Source organism: Rhea americana, unplaced genomic scaffold (assembly GCF_003343005.1).
Source record: "Rhea americana isolate MKP2758 unplaced genomic scaffold, rheAme1 scaffold_244, whole genome shotgun sequence".
Classification (NCBI taxonomy): Eukaryota; Metazoa; Chordata; class Aves; order Rheiformes; family Rheidae; genus Rhea; species Rhea americana.
In genome coordinates, this window is record NW_028186362.1 from 709,019 (window position 1) to 731,732 (window position 22,714).

Consider the following 22,714-nt stretch of genomic DNA (forward strand, 5'->3'; position numbering starts at 1 on the left):
CCTCAGACATGTTTGTTATTTTTTATGACTACGGTTTATGATACTTATAGTGCTGATTGCATCTGCACACACAGCAAACCTACACATGCTCCATAAAGGATGTGGCTTCTAAACCTAGGTATAATTTTCAGAGTTTATTTTCAGAGAAAGGTTTTGGACAACAAAGACTATTCCCAAATATTCTGTTTCTCTAAAAATGCGTAAGCTGAATTAATCACACATAAAAACAAATATTATTTTGCAGCTTTCCTCTCCGGGACTATATTTCCGGCTAAAAATTAATTGCCTAAGTATTCACCCCAAAACATCACAGGAGATTGAACATGGTTAAAGAGGATTCATTGAAGAATTTACATGGGTTATGCAAAGTATTGTTGGAATGTGACTCCCCCCCCCCCCCCCAAAAAAAAATCCACTTTTCAGGTAGCCCCTAATCTGTATAGGGAAAAATAAATGCATTCCTATTATCCAGTCTATCCTCTTGCAGTGGGTAGACTGGATAATAGGAAACTCTGCTCCATAGCAGAGGTATAATTAGCTTTTCTGTCCCAGTTCATTTAGCAGTGGGGTTGAATAAGGTGGATATCATCACTGGAATGCTGCTCCGACACACTAACGCGGCAGTAACGATAACATCTAGTGTAACACCATAAGATACGAAAAAAACAAGCACACCCAGAGGAACTCAGTTAAATTGTTTTCCAGGCTCAAAATAAATAAAAATAGAGCGGCAATCTCCTTATCAGGGCCCAAGAATTTAGCGTGATTAATTCTGCAATTTATCTGTAGTTTATTTGTGTGTTAGAGATAACAGCAGGGCTGTGGGTAAAAGCCTGCTTATTTGCACTCCTGACTATTAATAATGCCTGGAGATCTTATTCACTCACTGAAACCAAACAAGCCAAATCAGAAAAGAGACTAATAAGGGAGCTCTGCTGTATGGAAAATGCATTGACTGCTTTTTCCCTCTTCTTGCCAGAGAACATCTCTGCAACGCTTTTGTTAGCACTGCAGGGAACTAGATTTATCTTGCTAGTCAGTCCCACTCCTCCCTCCAGTTCTAGAAAGGGACAGCTTGCAAATATAAAGCAGCAGAAATGCAGCAGGGAAGACGTGAGAGTCTAATAGGCATAGAAAACACACGCGACTTCTTTGCCACATGGATTTAACGTAAGCCAAGTCAGTATCTGGCTTACATGGAGCAATCATTCATTAGCATGGATAAGAAAGATCACAGCTTTATTTATTTATTAAATTACTACTAGCCTGCATCATGCAGCACCACAATACAACAGTCAAAACAAAGTTCCCATCGTTCTGGGTACTGCACGTAGATGTAGCAAGGGAGAGCCCAAGATCTGGCCAGCAAGCACAGATGCAAAGCCAGCACTCTCCCATACCTTCCCATCTCCTTGCCTGGACGCATGGGTTTGCTCTCATGGACTGCCAGGTATAAAGGAGCATCCGTAAGTTATTTTAAATATGCTTCTATTCTGTACTAGCTGTGGCCTCACACTGGTGCATGTCACAGCATACCAACAGAAGCCTTGCGAGGATCAGAGCCAGCTCCATGCAATCCCTTCTCCGAATTTAACCTTTCCAGCCCAATTCCTGCACATGGAAGATAATCAGAGCTCTTTTCCACCTTCTATGTGTTGCCTATCACACTAGGCATTAATTTGCCAGGCAAAGCCAAAATTATTTACAGCAATAAGGTTACTACTGATCTCCAACAAAATAAACAGCTGATGAAAATTAAGCACAAAGACAAGTATACTTGAAAGTCCCAGCATCTCTGTTCTATATCCACACAGTGGCACCCAGCTGGGTGCAGAAAAACTGCTTCTAAACTGCTGTCTCATCTCTGCATCTTTAGTCCCTCTCTGTGTCCTTTTTAGATGCCGGATGTGATCTTTATTTATTTTAGCCTGGACCATGGCCCATGCAGCCATAAATAAGCACAGATCTGCATTACACCGGAGGGCACGGGCCAGCTTCTGATCTCATTTCTTTTGCTGCCCCTCATCAGTCTGCCCAGTGAGGTCAGGGGACCTGCTCCACGCTCACATCTGCAGAGCTGAGACAAGTCTCCAGCTCTGTGTCCGTGTGTGCTGGAGACAGGGGCAGGTGTTTGCTGTCATTTAAAACACTCATGAGCATCTTCCGTTTGGGCAGAGACTACAGCGTGAGCAGCTCTACAAACCCGCTCCCTTGCCTGTGATCTGGGGAGCTCATCTTCCACTTCCTCGTCCCTGCCTGCAAGAGGCTTCTGCCTAGTGGTTTTTTAAGTCTCTACCACCTGTAATGGAGACAGACATTTAGGGGCTGACATGTGGACTCAGACCCTCAGGAGTATTATGCCATCCCAAACTCATCTGCTACATGCATTGTGGCCAAGGCTAAGAATAAATAGGACAACATTCAGCAGCAAAAAGAGGCCACTGGATTACTCCTGAGAAAAATATCCAGGGGATTCGTTTTTCAATACACTGCCCAGCTCGGCTACAAGATTTTTCTACCTATTTCACAATATTGATGGATAATATTTTCTTGCTCCTCTCCCACTACAGGGTCATTTTTCACCTGATCTTATTTGTGAAACACTATCACATATTTACTAATGCACACTTTCTCCCCCTTGCACTCTGAGATTTTCTTTTGCACAGTCACAGTAGGACAAAACAGGCTTTCAGATGTGCACAGTGTGCAGAAATTAATACCCTTCTCAGCTCCATTTTTACTACTTTATTCTTCCTGGTCATACAGTCCATTTGTATAACACACATGTCAAGATCTGCAAGCAAATACAAATACAGGTAAATAATGCAACCTCTATACAGTTAATATGGAGATGCAGGGGAGGCAGAAGAGAATAAAGCCTGCTAATATCCCATGCATTGGAAAGCCTCTTTTACTATGAAGAGTAGAGGATACAAATTAAGTGTTTTAAGGATAACATGCTCTTTAGGAAATATGAAAGCTTTGTTTTGTCTTGGCTCCAGAAGTGCTGAATCAAATCAAGCTTAACTAAAGCTCTCCTCAATCCACAAAAAGCCTCAGGGGACCTCAGGAGCTCAAAACTGGAATATGTCAAAAGCAAACCACACAAACTGCGCCATCTCTGAAACTTCTGTGGTATTCAAATACCCTCCCATATGACTCAACAGGATTGTGTGCATTGTTGCTTTAGCCTTTGACTACTTAAAAAAAATATATATACTGTTTTAGTTTGATTTTTGTTCCTCCCCTTGCCCCCCCCCCCTCAAAAGACTGAGGGGAATGGAAATGGAAGAAAATGCTGATCTTTTCTTTTCTTTTTTTTTCCAGCAACAGTCTGTAACATGAGAACTCGTTTACCCACATACAGAATATGTGATAATGAGTCAGAGTAACTGATGAAGAATCAATGGCAGCAGTTTTACTTAAGTATTTTACTATTTGCCATCACCCAGAAAGCAAGCTGGCTATTCAACAAGAACGAACGCATATTTTTACAGCCAAGAAGCACCTTGAAAGTTCTTACAGTGGCAACAAAGTCAGCAAAAGTGAAATACTGAGTTACTAGATTATCCTCTGAAGAAAACCCTTAGTTACTACATAAAATCATAGTTCTTTGCTGCCTGGTTTTAATCCCTCACTACTTTCACTCCAATTCAGCATTGTGGTACAGAAATTTCAGCAAAGAAAGGCAGGAAGACCATGATTAAATGAAGGATACTTGATAGCTCATCTGACTCTTTAGACCATTTCTTAAACATAAGAAGACAAGGAGCCACATTATATTGCATTTTACAGTCCTTAACTAAGGAGAACCAGAGCTTTCTGGACACAAGGCCTTGAAAGTTAAGAACTATCATGGTTATAACAGCAAAGGAAACCTTATTATACAGTATCTCCTAGCTTTGCCTACTGTAGCTCAGAGGAGTTGCTGAGACTCTTCAGAGGCCCTTTGACCACCACATTCCCCAGCTGACACTGAGCACAGCTCATCACATTTGCATCAGATGTCCCGTCTTACCTTCTGAGTCCAGAGTGGGAGAGGCCTGTAGCAGAGGCAGCACCTGCTAACAAGTCCCACCCAAACACCCACAGGAACAGTTACAACATCGAGCTCCTGATAAAGGAGCAAAGTTTCTCTGATTGGAGGGTTCCTGCATTAAAGTTGTGGTTCTGGCTTGGATCCTTTCTTACTTTAAAAAAGTTCCAGGACTGGGATTATTTGAGATAAAGAAAAGTGGGGCAAGAGAGGGAGGGATTAGCTCCCTTTTCAGCTCCTTGTGTACATTGATGTATCAGAAACAGATGGGCACATCTGACATAGTTGTTCCTTTACAGGAACTCCACAGCATTTGAAAGCATTTTGGGTAGGAAAGTTGACAGTTCTGAAAGTAAAGCATTAAGTATGTCAGTCATGAAGATAAAGAGAAAAACCAATTAAAAACACGACAAAGCTGTCACCTCATTCCTAGTTTGCTGTGATTTTCAGCTTGCTTTGGCAGTGGAAAGAGTCTGAAGACAACAGAATGTTTCAGTGAAATTTTCAGAAGCTGTTTGCTTTCTGCTGCTTCCTTCTCCCTTGCACCATGAAAGGCACTATGAATCCTGCAGGACTCCTATATTCCTTTTCAGTATTGTTTAGTTTTCATTTCTTTCCTAATTTTTTTTTTAACTGCAATCAACCCATCAGGAACCAGTCTGAGAAACAGATCGTATTAAATCCAGTTCACAAAAGAAGTTATTTGGGCTAAATGCTTCTATAGAATAACTCAGGTCACCTATTAAGTTAACAGAGACAGATGCCCCCAAATAAGGCATGCTCCTCATTATAGCCCTTGATCATGGAAGCAGCAATGCTATCCCTAGAGATACACAATGCCCCACCAAAGCTCTGTTACATTCAGTCCCATGGAGTAAAACATCTTTTGCAGCAGGTTGCAATTGCATAAAACCAACATAAAATCAATACAGCTGACTAATGAAGGATCCCTTTGCTTATACAGCAAGATCCTAAGATGACTAAAAGCCATTAATGTAGCGCCTACGTCAACTGCTTTGTGATCGGTCCTAGAGATGGGAAAAGATGACGACGGAGCATAAGATGAAAAAAGTCTCCATATGCCATAAAAATCGACAGCTGCCACACAGTTGTCTATCAAACAGCCAGCCAGTCCAACTCGGAGTGTCTCCAGAGCATCAGCCTGGCACAACCTGCCCAGGCACTGAAGGACCCAAAGACGACAGAGTTCAAAGATCTGACCCCTTGTACCAACACGGATGACAAAGTTTTGATGAGATTTTACATATGCAAAACATACAAAACAAAGAATTACAAACCTGACACAGTGATTGATTTACTGACTATAACATTTCAATTAAATCTTAAAGTTTCTTATAGATTTGGAAGGATTTATTTTGTCTAGGACATATTCTGGACTGTCCTAAGAATTGTCATTAGCAAGTATTTTTGGTTAATCTTTTGATTAATCTCTCCACAACAAGGGGAATAGTTTTTGTCACTTGATTATTATATAGCAGATTAAATTCTGTTCTCATCATTTTACTCCCTGTTCTTTTCTCCTTGATTTAGAAAACTAAGTCAAACTCAAATTCTTAATATAAATAAACATGTAGACGACATCATGTAGGTCTCCAGATGTAGTGCAGCATAATACAAAATTTGCACGAAATCTGTTAGAAAGATGATTTCAGTAATGAGGAATACATTCTATGTGATAGCATAAACGATTTTTAGAAATGACCATGATGACTCTTGTTTCAGATTTGCCTCTTTATTATAAGAAAATATACCCTTAGATTTTGTTAGCATGTCTGAGAGAATGCTTTGCCTGATAGATAGCAAAGAGCACAGCAAGATGTGTGGCTCAAGGCACATAATAAGCCTTACTTGGTAAAAACCCATGAGACTTGGAATGAGGATACAATACTTTTGTATTGTTCTCTGTATAAGGGTGAATTTTATTCACTTGGAACAGTTATCTCACACGTAAGCTTTCAGTCCAAATTCAGATATAATTTCCAAGGTGAAGCACTTCTCAGTTACATACTCAAAGAATTAAAGAGAAGCAAGAACAATACATCATCCACCCAAGAAATGTTGCATAGCAGTAGGGACACAAGGGAAGTTCTGAACGACACCAGGACAAATCCTTCTGCTGCATGAGGATTCTCTTAATGCCTCAAAGCCAACTGAACTTCAATTTTTAAGGTCAAGTCAGAAAACTTCACCCTGGAGATGGCATGAAATGCTGTGGGCCAGTTGGAGTGGAGCTACTTGGGCAAAAAATCTCATGTAACCAAGTAGACATTCAGATCAAATGTTCTGCTTGAAAATAAGGGTGTAAACCAAGTCTCCTAAATTTGAGCTATGGCCTGAGGTAGGTATTTCAAACCAAATGCTTAGACCGTTACGGCACTTGCTATAGAAGTGTCTGAAAATCCAACTGCTACAATGGAATTCTTCTCCCTCTCTCATTAACCTCTTAAATCAATACTTGTCTTTACACAAAATATTCATACAGAGTATTTTACTTTTTCAGCTCCCTCTTTATTTGTAAGTTCTGAGAATATCCCCCCCCCCCATTTCTATTCTCTGTGTTACAACATCTGAATAACACAAAAGGCCACAGTATAGGCAGTCATCTGCAAATTGGGAAGTGTCAAGAAAACTTCAGCTGGCAGAAAACTTCGAAAAAAAAAGAGCTTAGTATAGCCTGTTTCCACCCTTCTGAAGCAAGAGAGACATACAGTTTTGTAAAAGCCAGTCTGATTAGAAAACAGGACAGAGTATTTCATGGGAGGCCAGAACTGAAGGTGCCATTAAACTAAGCTGCTCACATATGAGCAGCTTAGTAGCGTCCTCAAAAAGGTTACCAAGCTGAAATGTTTGAATATAACTCTTTAGTATTTCAAGTACTATCTTAAGCTAATCAAACCCATGTGCCTCCATGGCACCATGGACCATAGTGGATTTCAGCTTTGTACAATTATTTATGAGAATACATTATAATTTGATGTTTTTTCAGAGTCTGGAAAATATTTATTCTAGTAGCCAAAAAATTACTCCCTACATTTTGAAACTCCAAAACAGTAGGTAAATTTAGATAATTTTTGAAAAGTAAGTGTAAATAAAAAAAAAAAAAAAAAAAAAAAAAAAAAAAAAAAAAAAAAAAAAACATGTGATTTTTTTTATTTTCAGCAAGACTTGTTACATCCAAAACCCAGATCCAAATAGCCTGAAGTTTGAGAAGCTGGAGCTAGTTGGTTACTCTCAGCCATCTGATATGGAGAAAATTCTTCCTCAAACTTTTTTTCTTCACTTTCTCAACAGTTTCCAATGTGCTCAGAAAGAAAGGACTTAAGACTCCAGCAGTCCAGTCTAGCTTTTACCCCAATGCCATTCTTCTCTCCTCACCTCGCTCCATCTATGAGAGCACCTTCTTTCACTTTTTATGACTTCTTGTAATGTCTTGCAAATATACCACACCTTCTGACTGTCTGCACAAGGGCTTTGCATCATAAAAATTCATTGCCTATCTGCAGTAGGCTTGGCATGAGATATAGAAATTGTGCACAAATATGGTGACTAAACAGCAAAATCTGAATCTGGCTATTTTTTTAACCAAATAAAATGTTCCCAGGACTTCTGGAAACATTTGTTCCTCATTCTTAGTTAGGATTTTGGGTGGGTGAGTGTGCATGTGTGAAGTCAATTAAATCTTAATAGGGTGATTCTTTAGTTCTTTATTTAAAAGAGAACAAGCAAAGACACAGAACATAAATAGTGTGGAAAGTGTGGACTTTATATTTTATTTGTTCCCATATGGCATGCAGGGTTACTCATTTCAATAACAAATTTTAATTAAAAAACCTCTATAACTTTCAAAACAGTCAAGTGGGAACCACTGAAGAAAAGATGTTTATTATCCTGGCAATTTGCCCTGCTTCAAACTGGCACTCCTGCAACCCAGTTTCAGCTAGCTACAGCTAATGGTGATCTGTGCAACTTAGTTCTTCTCTGCTGAGAAGATAGACAGAAAATGTCAGTGTGGGTGGGTGGTAGCGGTTTACAGCTTTGTGGAATTAGTTCAGAACACTATAAAAACATGAATAGCTGCAACACCACAACCTCCTTTACAGGGAAGTTCTTTCAAGACCAGTCTATAAACCGATGAGTAATACTGGATTTCTCAAAGTGTTTTCCTTGTCATAACGGCATTATATCTGAGCAATCCCCAAATTATTAACAGCTAAATCACAACAAATCTGCTGAAAAAGTGTGTTTACTTCTCATTAAAAAATGAAGAACTGAGTCATGGAGGAATCACGAGTCCCAACTGAAGTCTCTGCAGAACTATGACCAGAACTCATGTTCCCTGAATTCTAGTTAAATATATTATCTACACAACTCTCAGCCCATTACTTTAATAACAAGTACAAAATGGTGGCTTGCATGAATATTTAAACATTTCCGGTTGTGAGTAGGATATCAGAAACAACATGCAGCTCCGAGTAAGGCAACCCACGATATCAGGCTGAATTTAGGGCTGTGTGTAATGTTGGCCAACTGCTGGCATTAAATTGTATCAGTGCATGGCTCACGAGTCTGTTTACAGTGAGACTCATCTGCGGGGGAAATGCCTGAGTACATATTAAGACTTTACTGTGAAAAAGATAGGACTATCTCATTCGAAAAGGCAGAGCATATAAGGAAAGTACGAAGCACTTGTGTGTGCAGGGAAATACCCTTCAGCAGAGCACTCTTACTCCCTTCCTCAGTATTTGTACGTCAGGGGCTAAGCAGAAGGGAAGGAGTCCTCCAAAGCACTCGGGAAATCTCTAGGTCAGTGAGAATCAGGGCAGCACCCACTTCTAAGCATTTTAACTGATGTAAGAACACAAGAAATTAATAAAGCCAAGCTGCAAGAACCAATTTCATCTCACGCTGCTTGTAATCAGCACCAAGAAGACACAGAAAGTCAGCAGAGTTTGGTGAAAGGCCAGGAAGCTAATTTGCTATTTGCATAGGTCATTTAGAAGAAGAAACTATTAAAAATTATGTATCCATGACACATTACATGTGAATAGATGAGCAGTAATCTTGAATAACAGTTTGGTGTGTATGTGCAGAGAGGGGGAAGGGGGCCGCCTTGATAAAGGAGCATAATTTGCAAGCAGTGTAACAGAGCGATGAAACCAAACAGGTTACAGGCGACAAGCTGCAGAGAAGATTTGGACGAAAGCAATTTGGAGATGCTGCCTCAGGGCAGGCATTTTGTTTCATGCCTAACTGAAAGGGGAAAGGTGGTAAAAAGCAGCTGTGTACATGCATTTTCCAAAGTTTCAGTGCAGTGCTGATATTGCTGGCAGCATCCTAAACCGGCTGGATAACTCTGTTCACTCTCTGCAATATTTCATGCCATTGTCTTTTAAAAAAATCACTACTGAAGCATAACACTTCCGTCACGCGTAGGTGTAAAAGGAGAGCCGATCTGCCCAACGGCCGAGCTGGATGGAAAGGGGGAGGTGGGGGGGAAAGGGACGTGCACACTTCATTTTCCCTGAAGAGCAGTGTGAGATTTCCAATCCCCGGCTTTAGCGCATAAAATATTAAGAGCCAATTTTCAGCTGCACCTCTGTCACTTCCATTATCATTCCACACGTCCGGAGGTGATAATGGACTCTGCAAATTGCAGCCTCTCTCCCTCCCGGCCCGCGAGGGCTTTCACCTGGGGACAGTTGTGCACCAGGGGCGGCCCAGAGATATGCTAATAACCAGCAGCGAGGAGCTAGCGAAGGCAACACGAGGGCTTCAAAAAAACCCAAGACGCTGTAAAACAAAGGCAGGAGGAAACACAGATCAGTAAGGATGGAGACCTGCGGGAAAGCACCGCCTCAGCCCGGCTTCGCTCACGGCCGCACCGTGCTCCTGCCGGCACCCCACAAATCGCACGGGAAATTAACTGCGGTGTAAAATAGCCTCCCCGGACTGTAAGAGGCACCTCACTCCCGTGGCTCGCAGCGAACCCAAATCCCAAACCCAGCAAGGCCGACGGGGAGTCTCCAAGTGACGCTAGTGACGCTGCCGTCACGCGCGCTGCGCTGCAGCGCTTCGGCGCACTTACAGCAGCCCTGACCGTGCGGCGTAAACTGCAGCACCAAAACCAGGGCGGCAGCCCGCGAGGGCTTTAGCTGGTGCCCAGCAGCACCAAGCGCCGCGGCAGCGTGGCCCGGCAGGGGCACCGCGTGGCTCGGCAGGGGCGCAGCGCTCAGGCCTACGAACGCCGCGTTTTGCTCCCCAAACCGGTTCCGAGCAGCATCTGCCAGAGCTGCTCTTGCACCGCGTTGCCGAAGGCGAAACGCACTGTTTTCCTAGATACCTTTCTTCTGCAGTTACTATTTAATTATGTTCATGTTTTTCTTTGACAGAACGTTCTTCATATAAAACTTGAAGGTGAGATAACATGGCATATGGTTAGCACCCAAACACACTCAAAATTCGTAATTCACCCCCTTCCCAATAGTCCCGCTCGGTCACTGCACCCAGATACAGCACATACTGTCGTAGCAGCATTTAACAACCTGCAAACATTTTTGTCCCTGTAAGCCTACATATGTATTTTACGTACATTCACCACAAGTGCTTCCAGGTGCATCATACATAGGATGATACTATTTTAGAAAGCCAAATAGCAACACTTGATCCAGGTTGTAAGGTGGCTACAATGAGCTCTCGGAAGAATTACAGTTTTGAAAGTTCACTAAGTTGGATTACTCCAGCTGCATTTCAACAAGTACTAATTTTGCATGTGCCAGTCTCCTCACAAAAATTTCATTTCTATGAATTTTTAATGATGCAAAGTAATTTTTTCAAGGTCACTGAGAGACCAAGCAGTTATTCAGACATTAAATTTGCTCACAGTTTCTTGGCAGCTTTGCAAGAAAGCTAGCAAGAACGGTGTGTGGGGGCAGCTGGGGGAGGGACAAGTGATGGGGGAAAGGACCAGAGAAGAAGTCAAAGAAAAATCAAACAAACATGACGTCGAACTAACTTTGAAAACAAGCTCTTGTATTTTTATTCATGTCCTAAGGGTAAAAAGGAGTAAAACTCATGCCTTGGGGGCACATACTTAATCATTTAAACCTCCTTTGTAGTCTTTTATTTTGTTCAAATAAAGGTGGGTGGGTAGTTAGAGAAGTTTCATTTTATTTGTTTTTTTCAAAGCCCATTTATGTCACAGCAGATTTTCCAGTAACCTACTTGTGGCAATACCAAAATGACTGCTTTACCTCATTATCCAGTTCCATGAAAAAGCCTACGTGACATTGATGGAAATTAACAATTCAAATGGTTTTGGGAGCCCCGAGAATGTCCACTTCAAAATATTACTCCTCTCAACACCATGAAAATCTGGCAACTAACAGGAACTTCGTGCCTGACAGCTGTGTGGCAACACCACCCTCTACACTGTTTGAAATGGACAGCTCATAGTGTATTTCTATTCATAAAATAAAATATTTCCATTTGTAAGCTTCCAGCTGAGACGGTTTATCCAAGGCAGCAGTTGAGAGGAAGAGGCCTCCTGAGGCACCATGGCCACAGACCTTCCCTACCTCATTACTGCCTGGCGCGGGCACAGAGACGGGCCCTGCTCAAAAACCAATTACAAAGAAACGTCCGAGCACGGCAGGCGAAGTCCGCTACTGCAGACGTAACGCACCGCGGCCTGAGGCCCCAAGTCTTCTTCATGAAGTCGCTGGTGCCTCTAAGCCACCGCGCTGGTGGGCTCAGTAAGGGCAGCACGCCCCTGCGTGAGAACAGATGGGTGCTTCCTGAAGAAACCTTTTGATATGACTTTTTAATTTAATGATAAGTCCAAGCATTAATTTTACACACACACACACATATATAAATACATATGTATGTAAACGGGTGGGAAATGAGAGCGGTGAGGGAGGGAAATGCGCTCCCCAGAATCCACATAGACACCTCTCCCTGGCGTTTCTCAGCGCTTCCCAGAGGTGGCTTTGTATTTCCTGAAGAACCCATATTGCCTGTTAAATCTTATCAGGCGGACAGCTTTCGCTATCAAAGAAACGCTGTTGCACGATCCCTGCTCCTCATCACCCCTGTCACTCTTCATTTGGGCGAGCGCGGCCGACGAGGCTCCCGCCGGGCGGCGCGGACGGAGGGAACGGGGAAGCTGGAAGAAAACCGCCTGGAGGAATCCTTGGCCTGCACACACATTTCCAATTCACCTGCATTTAATGCCGTTAATATTTTAGCAGCTGCAGTGCCAGGGTCAAACTGAAATTTTGTACTCTCTGTTTCACTCGGAAATGTCAGTCTCAGACCTTCTGCTGTTTTTTTTTTTTTTTTTTCCTTTTAACGATTGTGAATGAAGAATAAAAATGAAGTGAACAAGCAGCGAGAAGTTTACAAGGAGGTCTGAACGCCCATTTCCGCGGACCGCAACTAGACGACTGCTCGGGACCGGAGCTGCTCTTACCGCCTGCCCAAGGCAGGCGCCATTTCCCTTCAGCTCGACGGCAGCTGGGCGCACGCCGCCACGGCAGCGCTCCCTCCCACGTCGGCTGTCCCCAGGGGGTAACCCCACTGCACCCGAGCAGAGACCTAAATGCCTGACACTGAACTGTGCCTCATCCCCCGAAAGGCTGTTTGGAGGAGGAGGCAGAAAGCCCTCGACGACTCTTTGCACCGCTCCGTCGTTCTTCTCCAGATACCTGCGAGAAGCCCAGCACGCCTGCCTGGGTTATACCCATCTCTCTCCCTCCGCCTACGGGACCAAACTCCCCACTGTCTGGCCACTCTGCCATCACCTATAACCGAGCTTTGCAATCATTCTTTGTAGATACTTACTGCGCAGATAAAATGTTAAAACATCCCCTATCTCCTTATCATAGATGAAAATGCCTACAAAAGGGAGTAGCAAAATGAACCTCCAATTCTCTACAGCCTGATGATTCATATCAGTAGGTTAGCTATGAATTTAACAAGCTTCCCAGGAGCATCCTTACTTTCCCTCTAGGACCAGGTACACTAGAAGAAGTATTAAAAATTAAAATGTTAGATGTTAGTTTTAATGAAAGAAAATTAAAATGAATAAATATTAGTAATTATATTCCCCAAACAGCCCTGTGAGCTAAAGAATTAAAATGTAAGTATTTTATGCAAACAATAAACGCTGTAAAATGCTGGTTGGTTGGGAGGGAGTTTGTTTTTTATGGCAAAGTAGGAACGTGATGAAACTAAAGAGATGTGTCTCTCCATTGTACATTGGTGCACTCTAATAGAGATTCAAGATTCATTTTTCCCTTTTGAAAGGTGTGAAATTACCTTTTACACTGAAAAAAAAAAAAGAAAAAAAGCAGACAAGGCGAATATAATGAACTGATAACCAATCTGAAATGTCTTCCTCTTCCTCAAGGTCCCCTTTGAACTCAGGAACTCGGCCTAAACTGGGTATACAGCATTAGTAAAACTGTGCTGCAAGTCATGTATATGATAAATCACAACTGCAAAGTCTCCTGCTAGGTGACCCTGGGAGATGCCATGGGATGGCACAGCAGATGTGATCAGAGGGCTCTTTAGCCAGCAAAGTGGAAACACTACCTTGTAAAACAACAAAAAGTACTCAGAAATGGGTAACTTCTGGTTGTCTGTTCCCTTGTGAGTGCCTCTGCCTGGAGGGAGGCGGGAGACTGCCTGCAAGGGGTAAAATTACTGGTTTTACTTTCCCAGCTCATTCTCCATCAAATTGCTAGAAATTTTATGATATAGACTCAACAGGTGAAAAAATGAACATCCTCTCAAATGAACGAGGGATATATATATATAAAGTTAAAAATCCTGTATTTTAACATTCATGAAACTATAGACGCCTGTTTCCATTATCAACACCAGAAAGATTTTCTGACCACCTACCTTGTTTTTCAAGGCTTAAAATGTTTTTTTCCTCCTTGATGAAGACAGGATAGTCAGCTTCGTATTTGTCTGTAGTCATTTTCTACCCAATTTTACTTTCACAGTGGCCTGTCTGAATTTCAAATGCCCAACAGTCATCAGTGAAAATGCATGATCTGTCCAATACGAATAGATGGGTTAGATTACATTCATATCCACCAAAAGTTAATAACCTTCTAACAAAGATACGGCAATCATTTTGCGTGTTCACATGGATACTTAGTTCTGAAGCAGTTATAAACTGTGTAGAGAAAATTCTTTCCAAGCTGTAACTTTTTGTGCTCTCTTTTCCTTTGCAGAGCTCCAATTAGTTCTGCAGAGCTCTACACAAGGGCAGGGCCTGTCAGTCTGCACAGACCTATTTGAAAGGTCCAGCACCTAAGAAATAACATTTTTTTCCCTTCTTCATTTGCATAATGATTGGCAACATTTTATTTTAAATCACAGTTCATAATTATGAAGCTGAAAGAGGTGTGGATCTATTCAGGACAAAATTCATGCCAGTTCTATACCATTTACCTCTCTGGCTTCTCATTGTGCTATGAGAAGGGCAGATTGAGCAGCTGCCCAAAGGCTGGATGACCTCCATGTACTTCAAAGAGTGGTTTGCCACAAACCACCTGGCAGGTGGCTCCTAAGGTAGAAAAGTGCTTAAGCTATGATGTGAAAAACCAGCAAAATGCAAAGATCTCAAAGTACTGCAGCACAGGCACTTCCATCTGCATCCAACCAGTTTGAATACAAAAGAAATGTTTCTCAATTGAACAGTCGGGGCCAACAAATATAAGGGAAAGAGATTTAGAAGTAGTTTTCATTCAGGCAACTTTGCCCATGTTTGTTTTGGGGACAGTCACCCAGTTCCATTTTAAAACATCAAAGGTTTTTCTTCAGGAAGTGGCCTATAAAGGGACCTTGTGCCTGAACGGGGCCCTCTCTCAGGTGCTGTGCTCAGCCACTGACTCCTCACATTAGTCCTTATGGGATACACGCAATCCCACTCAAAAGAGCTGCCTGCCACGAGAATAAATGAAGTCTAACTGGACAATCTGAACTGGGGAACCTAAGGGTGCCTTCTTCCAAAAACTGGGAATCGTGCCATTGATTCCAATGAGTATTTACAAGAAGTTACTTATTTTTGCTCCCTTTTTCTTTCCTTTTGTTTGCAGTTCAGTTCTTGTGAAAGCTGTTGAATTGCTAGCCTGGAGAACGGGAGAAGTAGGTGGGATAGTGCAGCTTCCCAATGTTCTCCTGAAATACAAGCATTCATTCACTCCCTTCTCCACACACTTGCACGCATCCTCAGAGATGCTTATGACACCACAGGAAAAGTGCCACAAAAGTCTTTCTTGCTTGTTGCTGAGCTTTTGTTGGGGTTATAATGCTCTTGCCTAGTACTTTCCCATCCTGCAACTTTAAATTCAAAATAAAATGTTAAAGAATTTACTTACTTTTCTTAACTCTACTTCATTAGATAAAACATTCCCATTTCTCACATACTCTAGAAAGAATCTGAATTCCGAGTTCCTTTGGTTGTTTCAAAGGCTAAAGCACACTAGAAACATTAATTTTAATTTGGATTTTTTTTTAATTAGAATTGATTTCCTAAAGGATCGCGTTTGCAAGAAGGCATCAAGCACTGAATATCACCAGTAATCAGTATGATAATGAACCTATTTTGTTAGCATTCATTATATTATAACAGACACATTTTACTAAGACATTGCTACAAGTCCCACTTGAAGAAACCAATAACATATATTGGCAGGTGCTAAAATTAATTGCACTAAATACCTCTTTTCAGCAGGGTATTTATGACTGTAAATGTACAACGGCATTAGATGTTGGCAGTGAAACCCTGGTCGTGTTAAGGCTAACGGGAACTTTGCCTTTTTGTGATTGTGGCCGTGGCTAGGACGTGCGAGGGGATGTTTATGCTGACAGACGATCCTGGGGTCTGAGTGGCCTTGCTCTCGGAGATGCTGTACACATTTTGGGTGGAGTGAGCGCTTTCTTAAGTACGCGAGATTTGTCTCTTCTATCATAATTAAGTTGCTGAGTCAAACTAGAGCTTGAAAGGCTTAAAAAGCCAGACCTCTAGAAAAACCTTCTGCACCACCGCTTACTGTACTTGTGGTTTCCACTGTCTGTAGAAGAGTCTCTCGTAACAGCATTTGGCTTAAACCAGAGCACAGGGCTCACTCCCCTTGCTGCCTCTGTGCAGCGATCCCCGTGTCTTTGAAGGAGTGACAGATGACAGCAGCTATCCTGGTTTAAAGTTGCCAAGCCGTAAGTGAATGCCCTGTGTATAACTGCCATGCAGATACATCTATAGGATTCCCATTTCTTTGAGATTTTTCATATTCTAAGGGTTAATAGTTGCCCTCAGACTCCAGGGAAGTGGACTTGAAAAGTTCCAGAGTTCAAGCGCAATGCCATAAGCAAGGTGCTAAATAATAAAAAAGAAATCTTGTACAAAGCTCCTCACCAGGGGATGAGCCAGCCAGAAGCTACGCCAGTACTGACGGCCGAAACCACGACACTAGCAGCCTAATTTCTACAGGGTGTCAGAAAACGCATTACTACTAAGTGGCATCACTCTATATGAAATCTGTATGGGTCAACTGCAGGTTAAGCTAACAAAACAATAAAAAATTTAAATCTAACAATCGCAAAGCCCCAAGAGCACTCAAGAGGAACAGCAATGGGTGGTTTCTCATATGGACAAAGAAATGAGTCCCCACCTCTCCCAAGGGGTGGCCTTTCCAAATGTGCAGTAAAATGCATCTTTATTTTCCATGTGATAGCAAGACATTTGGCCTCAGTGGGCTTTACCAGCTTATTGCCTTAAAAACTGCTCGCAATCTTCTGTTCTACTAGTGACGAGGATCTCAGCTGCTAATGTTTGAAGACATGGCTTATATAAGCACTCAGTATGAACCTAAATAATGTTGACCTGGAGTGAAATGCTAGTGGAAGGACTCTCATTGTTTTTACTATTATTGTGTTTAGAAAACGTGGAGGATTTGGCACAATTTGTTCACAATAGTTAGTATGTGGTCATACTGCGTGTTTGTGACCAACTCATGTTCTTGTATTTACCATTCATTTACCAGAAATGGACACCTGGAGGAGATGTCCTGGCTAGGTAAGGAAGACTCTGGGCAGCTGGATTTCGTAGCCTCCCCGAAGGGAGAGTTTCCTGTCTGAAGCAAGACCTGGGGAAGGGAGAGCAAACTGTGGGAGTAATGCTCTTTTTAACAGGGAACAAAAGAGATTGTGTGTCTGGGTGAGGATGCATCTCAGCCCATGAGATCAGAAGTTCTGAAATTTCAAAAGTGGGGCAATGGGCAAGTGAATGGCACACCTGAGTTCTTATTCTGGACAAATGTCCTCATGCTCTCCTGAGCAATATTTATAATTTCACTTAAATGTGGTCACACTATTTTCTGCACTGAATTTTGGAATGAAATAATTGTGAGGCTAAGGGATATATTGGTCCTACGTTCAAAGAGACAGTCTCTCTTCACTCAACAGATATTAAGTCAATTATAGTAAGACAATTATATTTTGTCTCAAAGCAATTTTCAAAGTATTTCTGTGCAATTCCAAAATATGTTTCTTTATAATGTTTACATATACTGTTGTACATGGGCTCACTAGATACGAATTTTTGTTGAGTTTTGACTTCGAACCTGATGCTTCCCCTCTTAACAAAGCCCAAAGGAATGCAACATGCTATATCCTGTTAACGAATTTTATAAATTATTTTAGTGTTTTTAGGAGCTTAGAATATATTTAACATCTATATTTGTAATGAAAAACTACTCTAATTCAAAAATGTATTATCAAGCTAAATCTAAATATATATAAAAAGTTTTCACCTATCTCTTTAAAATATGCATTTACTTAAATACAATTAAAACAAGAATAAATTATTTTTACCAGTCCTCTCGACTTCAAAAGCTTCTCATTTTTAATAATTAAATTGGAACAACGACTTCATTAAGAAACCAAATAAAATGAAATAAACATCAGAACAGAGAAATGGAAATCCAAGTAGGACTGTGCTGTGCAGGTCCACAAGAATGTTTTCTTAGTGAATTAGAAGCAGGAATGGAAACCAATCAGGAACAGAAAGACCTGAACCTGTTCAGATTTATATCAGTATTAATCATCAAAGTGGAAACAGGGGAAGCTATTGCCTTACCCCCTTTAGAGTAAAATGCAGAAAATCAGACGCATTAGTTGCAATTCTTAATATTTTTCCATCCTGAATAATTTAAAATATAATAAAGAAATACACCTGAAATATGACTGAGTTTTGTCTTTAAAAGCCAAAGTAAAATGAACAGTATTGTCTACTCTTTGTAAATATTTTTACTGTGCATATTTTCTTCAGCAAGGTACCAACTCAAGGCACTCAAAGCACCACCACCCCTTCTGGTGCTGCAGTTACTTCCCCTGCTTTTCTGCGCTGGCCCTTCTGCTCCCACTGGGTGCATGAAGCCACAGAGCACCTCACTTTTTTGCTTGTTAGTGAGCCCAATTAGGCAATGCTAACCGTGGGCACACAAACCCCCCAAATCTATCTGTTTTAAAATGCCTTTCCAGAGATGACAGTAACTGGTAATTTTGTTTTTATAAATACGGGCCAACGCTGAATTTTGCAGTTCTATATATACAGTACACTCAGATTTCTTTTAAACTTAAAATCATCCTAGGATCTATCTGCCCATCCATCAATCCATCCATCTATCTCTCCATGTCAGTAAAGAAAACTCTTTTCATAAACAGCTCTGCTAATTAACTCCCACATTGTGGCAATCTTTCCATTAAAGAAAAAGGAGAGAGAGAGATTAAATTTATCTATACATGATGAACAAATGCCCCGGAGAGGCTCTTGTAATCTATCATGTCAATGTAGATGTACTCCTTGGGATTTCTTCTCTTTGTTTTGCCATTCACTAACTGTAAAAATAATGCACACAAGATTGCCAGTACTTCAGCTATACCGCTAATCAAGGCAGGGAAAGACATTCAAGGTTCTCTGCATGTGTCCTTCCCTGTACTGTAAAGCTTAGGGTTTACAGCTCCTGGGTTTGAGGTCTAACTACTACAGCAACTAAGCTCATTAATGCATTTATTATTACTAAGGAGCAATGACAGAAACTGATCTCTGTCTGATTAAACAAAACAAAGTGCTAGTTGAGAAGAACTGTAAATTTAAGTCGCTGAAATAGGGCAGAACTTCAGAAATGTGGAGTTAGCATTAATCCTTCCTACAAGAAACAGTTCTAAGAACTTCCAAGGAGATCTGTGAGGACGAGCGGTGCCCCAGCGCAGCGCGTAGCCCAGCACCGACTGCCCTTCTCCACTCCCCAGTCCAAGGCACACCAGCCTGTCACCACGATTTTCAGAATTTATTACCACAAAGGGTCTCATTTAAGAACAGCTCTGCAGGTTTTTTTGCTATGATTTGTTAATGTCCCTTAAACTTTTTTTCTCGGTTCCGTTTAGGCATGAACTCTGACTACGAGGTGAGGCTGATAAACCTCCTGCAGAAGGAAGCAATGGGGATTTTGGCTGTGGAAGAAGTGGTCGAGGGAGCCTGGAGCCACTAATGTAGAAAATAAAATCCCCGTTCACTGGGTTCTTGAAAACATTTCCAGTTCTGGGGTATGTCAAAGTGAGATTATCACGGTCTGTCACACTCCTCTGTCTTTGGTGAAGCATGGTGCAAAAGAACTAAGGGTCCTTTTGCCTTTTTAGAGACAAATATATAGGTTTTCCAAAACTACTACTGAAAAAAATACAAAGAGTATCGAAGGCTAATTATTTCAAGCCTCAAACTTTGATGTAAAACCAAACAGAAAGAAGTTAGTCACTAGAGTTGCAAAATAATCTTGGTCGTCTTCTCCCCCCTCCCTATCACCCCCTACTTTCTACAGTTCCAACAAGCCAGACACCGTTGTGTAGGTTTCTACTCTCTTGCAAGCATAAACAAGTCACAGCAAAACCATTTTCAGCTCAAAAAAAAATTGTAAATGAAAGCCTGTGAACTAGGGCTTTTACTTAGGAAACCTCTCTTGGAAATTGTTTTCCAGGAACACAGTTTTAAAAAATATCATGAGATCCAAAGCATTAAATAGTCTCCAACTCACAATTTAACTGAAACCACACTGACAACAATGGTTTCACTTATGGACAGAAAATAAGACCTACTCACTTTTAAGGAAGGAGGAAGTATGTTGTTGTTAAGTAATTAACTTGTATGTGAACAGATACACTTTGTTGATTAATAACAAAAAACATCAGCTCGACATTTCTCAGTCCAATCCTCTATTCTTTTTCTAAATGTGATATTTCAAAGCTATGCATATGTAATGCAGATACCAAAATATTTTATGTGGTTTTAATGCTGATGAGTGAAGCAATAGGAAGCTTTTCAGAGGAATTACAAAAATTTTAGGTTTCTAATGATGCTGAAAAGACAGCTAACAACCAAGCAACTTCATGACTGCATTTTCCCAGAATCACAATAGCACACTCCTCAAAAAAAAAAAAAAAAAAAAAAAANAAAAAAAAAAGCTACCAAGAGTTAGGCATATGTGCTTTCTGAGATGCATGGTTCTTTTTATCCTGTGCAGCACCGTTTCACAGGACACTCTGTTAATCCAGAGTACCGCCTGTTCCAAGCAGCATGATTCAAATATAAATTCACCTTTCAATCACTTCTATGGGTTAATGACACTGAGTAATAGCACATTAGCAAAGTGCCACTCCAGACACCAGTCAGGCATGCCAAACAGATAATCTGACAAACATTTCAGAGTCATTTTCCATGAACAGAAACACTGTTCAGCCTTATTAACTAGCAAATCTGCATACAGTGCAGCATAGAGCACAGAGGCTCCATTAAAAGTAGCAATCTATCTCATTAATGTAATATATAATGGTATTTGGCCTGTTCTATTGTTGTAAAATTAAAAAAAAATATGCTCGTGTTCTATAATGTTGTAGTATATTTGCACTAATTGCTTCATATACCCCATTTAAGTTTTCGATATAGAGGACTTCCCCTACTGGTTTATAGAGAAATTATGTCTTCAGTTACTTTAACTTGCAAATAATTCAGGGCGCCTCCTAGGTTCCCACTTCACAAACCACACTGTCCTCATTTCATTTGTTCCTGTTTCTATTAAATGCTTCCTTCGTAAAGGTGGTGTGCCTATCTCTGGTTCTCATGTCTGCTACTACCTCCCTGCTTTTACAGATGTCATTTAAGCATGTGAAAGAGCAGAGTTACAGTGGCTGATTGCTCAATTAGTCCAAAAATAAATAGCAGATGAAGGATTTGTGCTCCTTATCTACAGCATATTGATAACCAAATGGGGAAAGGACAACTAAAAAAGACAAACAGTTCCCCAAAATGTTCATTCAAAATTGTAAATAAAATTGTTCCAGTCCTTTCACAGCCTTTAAAGATCTTTCTTACTGGAATGCTAGAAAAGCAGAATATTTCTAAAACAATATATTAAAAGCAGGCAAGTTAATCAAAATCCAGTTCTAATAGCAAGTACAGGCACTGAAAATCAATTGTTTGATTGAAATTGTTTGAAAGAACACCATTCCTTTCCTGAAAGCATCAACAATACTGCGTTAGCCATATGTCAACTCAATTAATATTTTAACAGCTGGAGTTTGGAAAACTATCTATAGACATTTCCTTCATTGGCTATATCCTAACCATCCTCCTTTGACAAGCTTGTTAGCATCAGTTCTTTGGATCCTAATACAGTAGTAGTGTTTTAATCTCATTTTTCCTTGCAAAGAATTGGGGGATTTTGCTTTAGATCACTGTAGGTCCTGGCAAAATGTGCCAGGTGTTTCCTAGTGCTGTGTCTGTCTAGGTGCCTTTGAGGGAGTCCACTTCCAGGAGACCTCTTGGAAGTCTCTTGTGATCAGGTCCTTCATCTCATTAGGTGTGAACGAGCTATTAATTTCTTAGGGCTGCAGGTCCTTTTTATGCACGCTTTGTGTGTCTCCTAGTGCTTGTGCCTGGAGAGCAGATGCACATTGTGGTTCAACTCAAGCATAACTTTATCTCCAGAGGTAGGGAAGTACTTGGTTATAACATTTGATTTTATAAATCTGCAGGGGTTACTGATCAGCCTTTTCTGACTGAAAACGTATTCTACTCATACAATCCTTCTCCCCGGGTTAGACTGCAGCTTGGGATCTGTTCATGGCAAGAAGCAGTGTGCGGCAGCATCCATCAGGGAACAGCCCAGGCAGGGAAAACCACCCACTCTCTGGGCTTCCTCGAGCAAGGCCCTGCGCTCCCTCGCACACGGCAAGCAGAGGGAGGAAGGGGATCAAGACCCTCCACACTCTCCTCTCCCAACCCCTCCATCCGTAAGTCTGCCATGATGGCCCCGCTTTCCCGACTAACCAGCTTTGGGGCTGTGGCCCAGGGCAGAGGTGCTGCTCCCTGCGTGGCTGAGCAAGCTCCTATCCAGCAGTGCCGACTGCCCCCCTATGCTTGTGGACACTGCGCTGGAGCAGTGTTTGCACCGTCCCAGGTTTCCTCCTCAGAAGTTACAACACATGCTTCCCTGAACTGGAGCAGTGTTTTTGAAAACACTCCTGTAGGTGACCGCTCCAGTGGCCCCCTGGTCCACTCAGACATATTTCAATTTTCTGTAATATTTT